This window comes from Gouania willdenowi, unplaced genomic scaffold (assembly GCF_900634775.1).
Source record: "Gouania willdenowi unplaced genomic scaffold, fGouWil2.1 scaffold_54_arrow_ctg1, whole genome shotgun sequence".
In the NCBI taxonomy this organism is placed as follows: Eukaryota; Metazoa; Chordata; class Actinopteri; order Blenniiformes; family Gobiesocidae; genus Gouania; species Gouania willdenowi.
In genome coordinates, this window is record NW_021145218.1 from 149,900 (window position 1) to 160,736 (window position 10,837).

Genomic DNA, 10,837 nt, shown 5'->3' on the forward strand with positions numbered 1-10,837 from the left:
GTATTACAACCCAGACACCAACCAGTGGACACTGATCACACCTATGGAACACCTCGCTATAGACTTGGAGTCGTTGCATATATGGGCCACATTTTTGCAGTTGGAGGAAGCGATGGGTCCAGAGATCTGAGGTCTGCTGAGGCTTATGACCCAGTGACCAACACCTGGTACGATGTCCCTGAAATGGTCCACACACACAGTTACTGTGACATTGCAGTGATGAACAAGCAGATCTTTGTGTGTCTTTGTAGCACAGGAAAAAATTGTTGAGTGCTATGACTACACTACAAATACTTGGTCTGTGTATTTTCTGGCATAGACCACTGCAATGTGTGAGTGAGATGCTGTGTGATTTCTGGACTTCCCAAATGGCTGAGTACTGCTCACCTCATATACCCATCATACCCAGGACACAGGTCTAAAATAAGTCTAAACTAGATACTGAGATGGAGCAAATGTTATTTTCCATGATCCTAACTGGGAGTGTAACCTGCTCTGACCAGGTCTGTGTGTATCAATAAAAGTGTTTAAAGACAATAGAAGAACTAGTGTGTGAATAAATGGATCAGTTCATGTCTCAGCTCAGATGGGATGGTTTTAATCAGCCTGGATCAACCTGAGTTGGTGATGATCTGTCCAAACCTAAAGCTAATAAATGATTGCTAATCAGGAAATGTCCAAATGAAGCTCTGTGATGATGGGCTTTTATTGTTAGACACGTTGTCCTAACCAACAGGACAGAGGAGTTCATCTGTTGACCAATATCATAGTTAAAGCCTTTGCTGCAAATTAGGATAGATAAAATATTAAAAAAAACACTACATTTGAGGAGAATTCTTAAAACAAGAGATTATCTGTCCATGCAGCAAGTTAAATTTACTAAATCAGAAGTCTGAAAAAAAGTTAAATCTTAAAATAAGAAGATCCTGATAAATATTCTAAAGGTTAAAATAAGCAGAAATTGATGATTATTAGACTAAACTACCTAAAATCAAACTTCCTGCAGCACAATAAGTGAAATATACTGACTATAAACAAATAATTCTTGATAATTTATTTATTTATGTATTTTTTTAATTGTGGCAAATAAAAGCTTCAGAACAAGAAGAAAACAACTAATCTAAGTAAAAAATGACTCATTATTAATGAAAAACTGTTTCTTGATACAAGTTGACTCATCTTGAAAAAAACTTAAATATATATTAAAACTAAAACCAAAACATTAAAACCAGTTTTGGTTTTAGAATAAACATCTTATCAGAATCACAACCAGGAGTATGAGTACCATCAACATTTATTAACAGTATGAACCGTACACCAGAAACAGTGGTTGCTGCACACTTTTTATGTCAAATTAAGACAATTTAAGACTTTTTTTAAAGCAAAACAAACAGCAATGAACAAAACACATAATATGCTGCTGTATAAAGTGCTGTGATTTGTCACGTGAAGAAGGCAAAAACAAAATGATCAAACATTTGTGCAACACTACAATGTAAAGTATTCAAACATGTCTCAGTTCAAGTGCCATCTAACATGTGAGACCTAAGGACACTGAGGGAAAACTTGTGGCGTAGCTAGCCAAGTCAGGCACAAAACAACTTATTCAAAGGTTTTGCAAACAAAAACAACACAACAGACCTGACAAAATGCTGCTTGACATTCACCTATTTTTCAGCCAATGATTTCCATTCAGCGATTGCTTTCCATATGTGCTAGTAGCATCTTGATCATGGATGGCATCACCAATGACCTCGGTTTGAATGACAGAGAGGACCGTGGCAACACACTTTGGGTGTGTTAAGTGCAGAGTGTAGTAGTATGCCATCAAGTGGCAGCACGTGGTGACGTGCTGACGTGGTGACGTATCGATCATTTCCTGTTTACGCTCTACCGCTGCTTGCAGCGCTCTACTACTGTGTTCTGCTAACTCTAATCAAACTTGTTGTCATTGATATTTTAGCCTTAAAAACACTTATTTTAATTTTTACCGTACAGTTAAACGTACAAAGGTTAAGTAAAAAGCAATCTCGCCTCTTATAGGCAGTGTAATCTCCTTTAAACTTCCTTTTGTCCTTAGCTTAGCTTAGCTTAAATTTAGTACCTATGGCTTCTCTCACTCCCCTCCGCTCTCCTGCCCGGTGTGTCAGATGTTTAGTTACTCCTCGTCCTCCTTTAGGGACAATGGTAGTTGCATAAAGTGTAGCGTACTGTTAGATATGGAGGCGAGGATCAACAATCTGGAGAAGCGGTTCCGCACCCCTGATACCAAACCGAAGCTAGCAAGCAGGACCTAGCCGGTGCGGACCGTGCTAGCTCTAGCTTAGCCTCCCCCCGGCCAGCAATGATTGGGTTACTGTCCGTGGTAAGCATAGTCGAAAGTCAAAACGTCTCAAACAGGTTCTCCCCCCTCCGTGAGGACAACACACTCACCGGGGAACAAACTCTGATAATTGGCGACTCCATAGTGAGAAACGTGAAGCTAGCGAAGTCAGCGGGCATCGTGAGGTGCATCCCAGGGGCCAGAGCGGGCGACATAGAATCAAATCTAAAGTTGCTGGCAAAGAGTAACCGTAAGTTTGATAGGATAGTCCTCCATGTCGGCACTAATGACTCCCGACGTCGTCAGTCGGAAGCAACCAAAGTGAACATCGAATCAGTTTGTGCTTATGCTAAAACAATGTCGGACTCGTAATTTTCTCTGGTCCCTTACCAAATCTGACCAGTGATGACATGTATAGCCGCATGTCATCATTTAACAGCTGGCTATCGAGGTGGTGTCCAGAAAACGAGTGGGCTTCATGATAATTGGAGATCCTTCTGGGAAAACTGAACCTGATAGGAAGAGATGGAATCCATCCTACTTTGGAGGGAGCATCTCTACTATCAGAAAACATGGCACAGTCACTGTTATGACATCTCATGAATGAGACCATGTTACAGAGGGGGAGTCCTCCACGCCCCTCTGCGCTTGCCATAGGACAGTTTCCCTCTCATTGCTATTATGATAGCTGTGTTCATCGCCATGACAACTGTTGTGATGGTGATGAATATTATTTTATGGAGACGGTGTCTGTCCCGACCCAAATTTCACAATGATTTTAACATAAAATCAAATAAAAGAGCTATCAATTATAAAAATCTGAAAAAAATTAAAATCTCAAATCTAGAAACACCAAAACATAAAACCATTAGATGTGCTCTATTAATATTAGATCACTGAGATCCAAATCTCTCCTAGTAAATGACCTTATCTCAGAAAATAACTTTGATTTATTCTGTTTAACTGAAACATGGCTGTATCAAGATGAATATGTTAGTTTAAATGAAGCCACTCCTCCCAGTCATTTAAATACTCATATGCCACGAGACATAGGCCGTGGAGGTGGTGTAGCAGCTATTTATCATTCCTCTCTCCTAATCTATCCTAAACCAAAGGCCAGTTACACTTCCTTTGAAAGCCTGGTTCTAAATTTATCTCATACCGAATCAAAAACCTGCCAGCCAGTCTTATTGTGCTTAATTTACCGTCCTCCAGGCCCTTATTCTGAATTTCTATCAGAATTCTCTGAGTTTATGTCAAACTTAGTCCTCAGTTCTGATAAAATACTGATAGTAGGAGATTTTAATATCCATGTTGACAAAGATAGTGATAGCCTGAGCTCAGCCTTTATGTCCCTAATAGACTCAGTTGGCTTTTTTCAAACTATTAATGAAGCTACTCACCATTTAAATCATACTCTTGATCTTGTTCTAACATATGGCCTTGATATTAATGAACTAAAAGTCTACCCTGAAAATCCTCTGCTATCAGATCACTTTTTAATATCTTTTAACATTATCCTAGAGGATCTCGCACTGTGCAATAAAATAGTTACGAGTAGAAATCTGTCCAATAGTGCTGTGGCTAAATTTAAAGAGGCCATTCCTGCTGCCTTAAACTCAGTGCACCATCCAATAAATAACTATGATATTAATATAACCCCTCTCAACTGGATCTGCTTGTCGATAGCTCTGCTAGTCTACTAAAATCCACCTTGGACTCAATTGCCCCATTGAGGGAAAAAACTATTAAACGCAGAGGAAAGCTCCGTGGTTTAGCTCTGAAACTCACACACTCAAACAAACAACCCGTAAATTAGAGAGAATGTGGCGCTCCAATAAAACAGAGGGGTCACGAATACTTTGGCAAGAAAGCCATAGTAAATACATGACAGCCTTACGACTAGTCGATCTACATACTATTCCTCACTAATTGAAGAAAATAAAAATAATCCGAGGTACCTTTTCAGCACTGTAGCCAGGCTAACACAAAGTCAGAGCTCTATTGAGCCCATGATTCCTCTAGCCCTCAGTTGTGAGGACTTTATGACATTTTTTAACCATAAATTCATAAGATTAGAGATAAAATTAGCCACTCCCTGCCTTCACCTGGGCCTGATGTACCATTAAATGTAAATAGGCCTATGTAGAAAACCCCCTGAGGTCGGTGTCGTTTGGACTGTTCCATGTTCCCCCGTTGCAATGATACATTCCACTCCACCTGTTTAAGCCCGGACTAGTTTCTATTTGTTACGTTGTTGTTACATGTGCTGCATCTGGTGCGTCAATAACAAGTAAGTCCCCCTGTGTTACAGTATTGTTGCCTTTTAGTTATACTTGCCATGTAGCCTAGTGTTTTGCAACATAGTGTATATGTTTCTATGCATAGTTTGCATGTTAAGTGTAGTCTTTCACTCAGCTTAGAGGCAGCCTGACACGTGGCTAGTCAGTTAAGGTTCCCTGAACATAACATACATCAAGTGACTATTATTCACTATATTATAACTGTGGGTTTTTTCCATTGTGTTTAATGTTATATTGCACTCCTTTGCATCGTCTGCAGCTCAATAGTTGAGTGCAGTACTTGATACATCCAAAAGGTGGTGCCATTGGCCCTCAGACCGCTGGCCTGTTCAGGGTGCATTTGTTTGCCTGTTGGTTTGTTACCTGCATTACCTGCATATCCTAATTATGTTTACCTCCTTTCTACTGTTTCCAGAAAACCACACACACACACACACATACAAAACATAATACAATTCAAACCCCATGTAACCACTGCAAGAGTTCATTAAAGAAGTTTGGAATTACATCAAAGGCTTCCTCATCGTTGATGTTCCAGTTCCTTCTGACAGAGGATAGGAAAGTAACTGTCAGCCACCCAGACGGTAAAAACGCCACATGTTCTAACAGCCTAACCTAAACTGTTTCACACATATAGGACTTCAGGAACTTAACTCTATTATTTCATCCTCCAAACCATCGACCTGCCTTTCAGATCCGATCCCAACTAAGCTGTTAAAGAAGTTGTTCCCCTGGTCTGCCCATCTTTGTTGGAGACAATAAATATATCTCTATCAATAGGCTACGTGCCACAGTCCTTTAAAGTAGCTGTAATCAAACCCCTTCTCAAAAAACCTACTCTTGATTCCAGCACTTTAGCAAACTACAGGCCTATATCTAATCTTCCTTTTATTTCAAAGATTCTTGAGAAAGTTGTGGCGGCTCAGCTCTGTGAATTTCTTCAAAACAACAACCTGTTCGAGGACTTCCAGTCAGGTTTTAGAGCTCAACACAGCACAGAGACTGCTTTAGTTAAAGTAACTAATGATCTACTCTGGGCTTCAGATGAAGGACGACTCTCAGTGCTGGTTTTATTAGATCTTAGTGCAGCTTTTGACACTATAGATCACTATATTCTACTAGAGAGATTAGAGGAATTACTTGGAATCACAGGGACTGCCCTAAACTGGTTTAAGTCCTACCTATCTGATAGGTACCAGTTTGTACACGTGAATAATAGGTCTTCTGTGTACACTAAAGTAAGCACGGGTTCCTCAGGGCTCTGTGCTAGGTCCAATCCTCTTCTGTATCTATATGCTCCCCCTTGGTAATGTTATGAGAAAATACTCTGTTAACTTTCACTGCTATGCTGATGATACCCAACTGTATGTATCAATGAAGCCAGGTGAGACAAATCAGCTATCTAAACTTGAGGCCTGTCTAAAGGACATTAGGGCCTGGATGGACCAAAATTTTCTTCTTCTTAACTCAGACAAGACTGAGGTCATTGTACTGGGCCCACGACACCTTAGAGAAACCTATGCTAGCCTAACTGCCCTAGATGGCATTACTCTGGCACAAAGCACAACTGTTAGAAACCTTGGGGTTCTATTTGATCAGGATTTATCCTTCAACTCTCACATAAAACAAACTTCAAGAACTGCCTTCTTTCATCTCCGTAACATTGCTAAAATCAGATCTATCCTGTCTCAGGGCGACGCCGAAAAGCTAGTCCATGCTTTTGTTACCTCTCGACTGGATTATTGTAATTCTCTTTTAGCAGGCTGCCCGAGCAAGTCGCTTAAGACACTTCAGCTGGTTCAAAATGCTGCAGCACGTGTACTGACTAAAACTAAGAGAAGAGATCACATTACTCCTGTATTAGCCTCTCTGCATTGGCTTCCCATAAAATATAGAATAGAATTCAAGATTCTTCTTCTCACCTATAAAGCCCTAAATGGACAGGCACCAGTCTATCTCAAGGAGCTTGTAGTGCCATACAATCCCCCCAGAACACTACGCTCTCAAAATGCTGGACTACTCGTTGTTCCATTTGTCTCTAGAAGTAGTATAGGAGGAAGAGCTTTCAGTTATCAGGCCCCACTTCTCTGGAACCATCTACCAACCACGGTTCGGGGGGCAGACACCCTCTCTACCTTTAAGGTTAGGCTCAAAACATTCCTCTTTGGTAAAGCTTTTAGTTAGGAACCAGCTCATAGCTCATAGTTAAGATGCAATAGGCATAGACTGCCGGGGGGTCTGGCATGCTCGGTTGGAGAGAGGTTGGAGAGGGCGTTAAGAGAGAGGTCATTTAGGGTAGAAAGGGACCGGAGAGGGTCCCATTCCTCTTTCAAACACTCCCTCTATGTCTGCTTCTTCCCTTGTGTGTTTGCTCCTGTACTCCTTTTGGCTTTTGTCTTGCAGGTCCGTGGGATCCTCAGTGTGGAGTTACAGAGTCTCAACAACTCTGTCTCCACCCTTTCCTCTGCACACACCCAACACAGCATAATGTGGATGGCTGTTCATCATAGGAATGGGATCCACACAAGGTTCCTGCTGCTTAACAGAAGGTTTTCCTTGCCGCCATGATGAATTCATGTTGGGTGTGGGATACATATGTATGTGTATATACGTATATATGCATATGTGTGTATCCATAAAATGAAGAGTCCGTCCTTAAGACTGCTCTACTGTAAAGTGTCTTGAGATACCATTGGTTATGATTTGGCGCTATACAAATAAAAGATTGATTGATTGATTGATTGATTGATTGATCAATACCAACATTGCTTCCCAGAATTCCTCCTGGGGGAGGTGCTCACAGGCATGTTTCCCACAACGACACAGCTGGATGTTCCATCAAAAACCAGCAGCGGAGAGGAGAGAGGCTGCTTCTCCAGGTATAGCCCAGGGTTCTCTCCTGGCTGGAATAAAGCAAAAAGGACAATGTGGTGAAGAGTTTAAAGAGAAGCAGTGCCGTGCATCAAAACAGCTTCAGAGGGCGTGTTCATTGAACACTCATTTATTATTAACTAATCAGGTTAGAACTAATGAACTGAACCAAGAGCGTTAGCAACAGATAACACTCAGAAATTAATATGATTTAGATCATGTTTGAATCCATGTACCCTTCGTTCTTTGGTTATTTTGTTTCAAAACCAAATTATTAATTTTTTTAATTAATTTAAAACCAGAAACATAAAAATGGAAAAAACAAAAAACAGAATAAAAACGGTGTATTTCTGATTTTTAAATTGTAAAATCACAATAATCCAAATAACAATGGTAACGGTATTTATTGTTACTTACAAACAGTGGAAAATCAGATGATTTCAGGTCAAAATAATGTGAGCAGCTGATTTTCTGAGGGTGCACAGATCCTAGATGACTAAGATAGTTTATAAATGTGATGACTGGACTACAATAGAGTTACACATAAGTAGTTTGATATTTGCAACCACTGTTTATTTGTCAAAGGTCACATATTAATTCAATGAAACTTTATTTATACAGGGACAATTCCAACAATAGTCACCTCGTAGCGTGAGATAACAGGCAACACATTGTGTGATCATTGGTTTCTAAGAAGGGTTTACAGATGAAAAGCTCTATTATAGCTAAGTGTGTGCTAATATGCTAACTATTGTAATATACAGTTTTTAATAGCAGACATGATATTTACAGTCATAATATATTGTGTTTCTGGGTGTGTAAAGGTTACAGATGTGTTCCAGTGAATTCATATTTTTGATATTAATTTGAAAATATATTTTAATTAATATTTCATCCCAAGGTTCTTTTTCAATGCAGATATGGTAAACAACACCAAAATTCAAAGATTCATAAAAATAAAACTTAATAAATCTCCCCCAGTGACCAACATAACACTGCATTTTTATTTGTTCTATTCATTATTAAATAATGATGACATGTATGGTGACCATACGTCTGGTTTTAGACATGTCCTCTTTGTTTTCATGTGGTGTCGGGGCTTTGTGGAGATGTTTTACAAATTACTGAAATATCTGGGTTTTCCAGGGACTTTGAACGCATCTCGAGGCATGTGTTAATTTAAAAGACGTACCTCCACAAAAATGTGTTCTATCTGTCACCTGCAGTCATAGATTTTTTATGATATAGATATAGAATCAACTGCACTTTGTAAAAAAGACAAACAAACAAAATGATATAATGTGTTACCATTGTTATTTTGATTTCAAAAACAATCAGAAATACCCCTTTTTTTTTTTTTTTTTTTTTTTTTTTTTTCCTGTTTCTGGTTTTTCTGTTTTCCTGATTCTGGTTTTAAATTAATTAAAAAATTACAGGAAAAAAGTGCCACTAAAGTAGATGTTTTACGTAATAACATGCTCCATAGTTAATTATTAGTTATGTTTGCTGTGTCAGCATGTCTTTCATGTAATGTAAGGAAGTGACTTTAATTCAATTTGTTGAAAATTATTTCCTAGACAAACAAATGCAGTTATTCTGCATCATGCAGTGATAGACACAACAAACACATATACAGCTGTTATGTTACTGCAAATATCATATAAGTTAGCTGTTAGCATAATAGCTTTATATTGTAACAGCTCTGCTGTTTGTTGGATGTGTCCGTTGTAGATGTTCCTAATTCCTACAGCGTTGGCAGTCAGTGAAGGCAACTTGAGGATGCGTAGTGGAGATGTGTGTTTACAGTCTATGGTGGAGAGTTTGTGTCAGAAGTTAACTTTGGATTCATCTTTGTAATTTACCTTTCCATGTTTTATTTGGTGTGGTCACAGCAAACAGTGACTCAGGAATTTTCATGCAGTGAAAACTCCTGAGTCATGATGGTAAACAGCTAGGCAGGCAGTATTGGTTTCACGTTTATGGTGAAGTGCTACGAAGTGTCACAATGTGTGTGTGCACTCTGTGTATCTGTTGCACGGTGTATTCTGTTTGCTTTGAAGAAGTAATCCCACTAAGTAATCCCCATTTTTAAAAAATACTGGTAATCTGATTACATGTTTTTAAATGTACTGTAACAGATTATAGTTACATTATTTTTGTATCCAGATTACATAACGCTGTTACTAGTAATCCATTACTCCCCAAGCCTGTGTGTGGTGTGTGTGTGTGTGTGTGTGTGTGTGTGTGTGTGTGTGTGTGTGTGTGTGTGTGTGTGGCTTCAAACTCTCTATGGGTGGCTCTGATTGGCTGCACACACACACGCATGCACGCACACACACACACAGAGGGCCTCATAGCTCAGAGGTAAGAGCGCTGGTTTTGTAAACCAGTGGTCGTGAGTTCAATTCTCACTGAGACCTTCACTCACTCACAGTTGAATTATGAGGAGAATTGTAGGGAAAAAGAAAAGCCTGTTGATGTAAATCAGAAAAGTTTATTCAGAGAAGAAGAAAGTAGACACACAACTCCCTCAGATTGTTCCCATGACAACAATTTCTCTGAGTCATGTTTGTCCTCCTTTACACATAATCAATATTATTGATTTCATCTAATTCTATATAATAAATAAATAAATAAATGGTCCTAAATCAAACAATAAATAAACTACACATATAACACAGGACAAGTCAACAACAGCTGTGTTGCCAGGTTGGGTTTTGAGTTTTTGAAGGAGACGATGTAGATACATTTATGACAGTTTATGGTAGAATTAGAATATAATAACAGCTCTATCTGGATGGCTCTGTGACAGCTACACATTGTTGAGAGGAAAAAAAATAAAAACAGGAGACAGAAGGGTTCATTCATAGACTTATAAAAAGTTTATTTAGTCACTTTAAAGTATTTAAAAAGCTAAATGAGCCTCTGTTTAGATAGTTTTAGTAGCACAGGCTACATACCTGAGCTAACGTCAGTAAACTTACATTATTAGTTTCATGCTTAAAGATGTTAATTTACAGGTTCTCTGTCTGAAAACAGCTGCTGGTTTAAGAGTAAATTAGTGCAGAAAACAACCTTTTGGTCTGTGAAACCATTAAATATTGAGAATCAATCATTTCAGCAAAACAGATGATATTATCAGTTAAACATCTTGTAATAAGTGCAGGTAAATGTAGTATCTATATAGAGCCAGGAGGTGGTGGTAGAGCTACAGTATAGATGTGCTGTTCCACAGGTTGGACCATGTGAATAGATTGTAAACTTTCCATGTGACCAGCAGTGATTAGAACTCAGTGAAGGAGAACCAGCAGAACAACAAGGATGCTTTAAAAGCACAGAG

At 38.9% G+C, this 10,837-nt stretch overlaps 1 non-coding gene across 1 annotated transcript; it reads left to right on the top strand.

The window, feature by feature from the left end:
* Positions 1-9,844: 9,844 nt before the first annotated feature.
* trnat-ugu (transfer RNA threonine (anticodon UGU)) lies at positions 9,845-9,917 on the top strand. Its single transcript has one exon. It is a non-coding gene; the product is annotated as a tRNA-Thr (tRNA).
* The last annotated feature ends 920 nt before the right edge of the window (positions 9,918-10,837 follow it).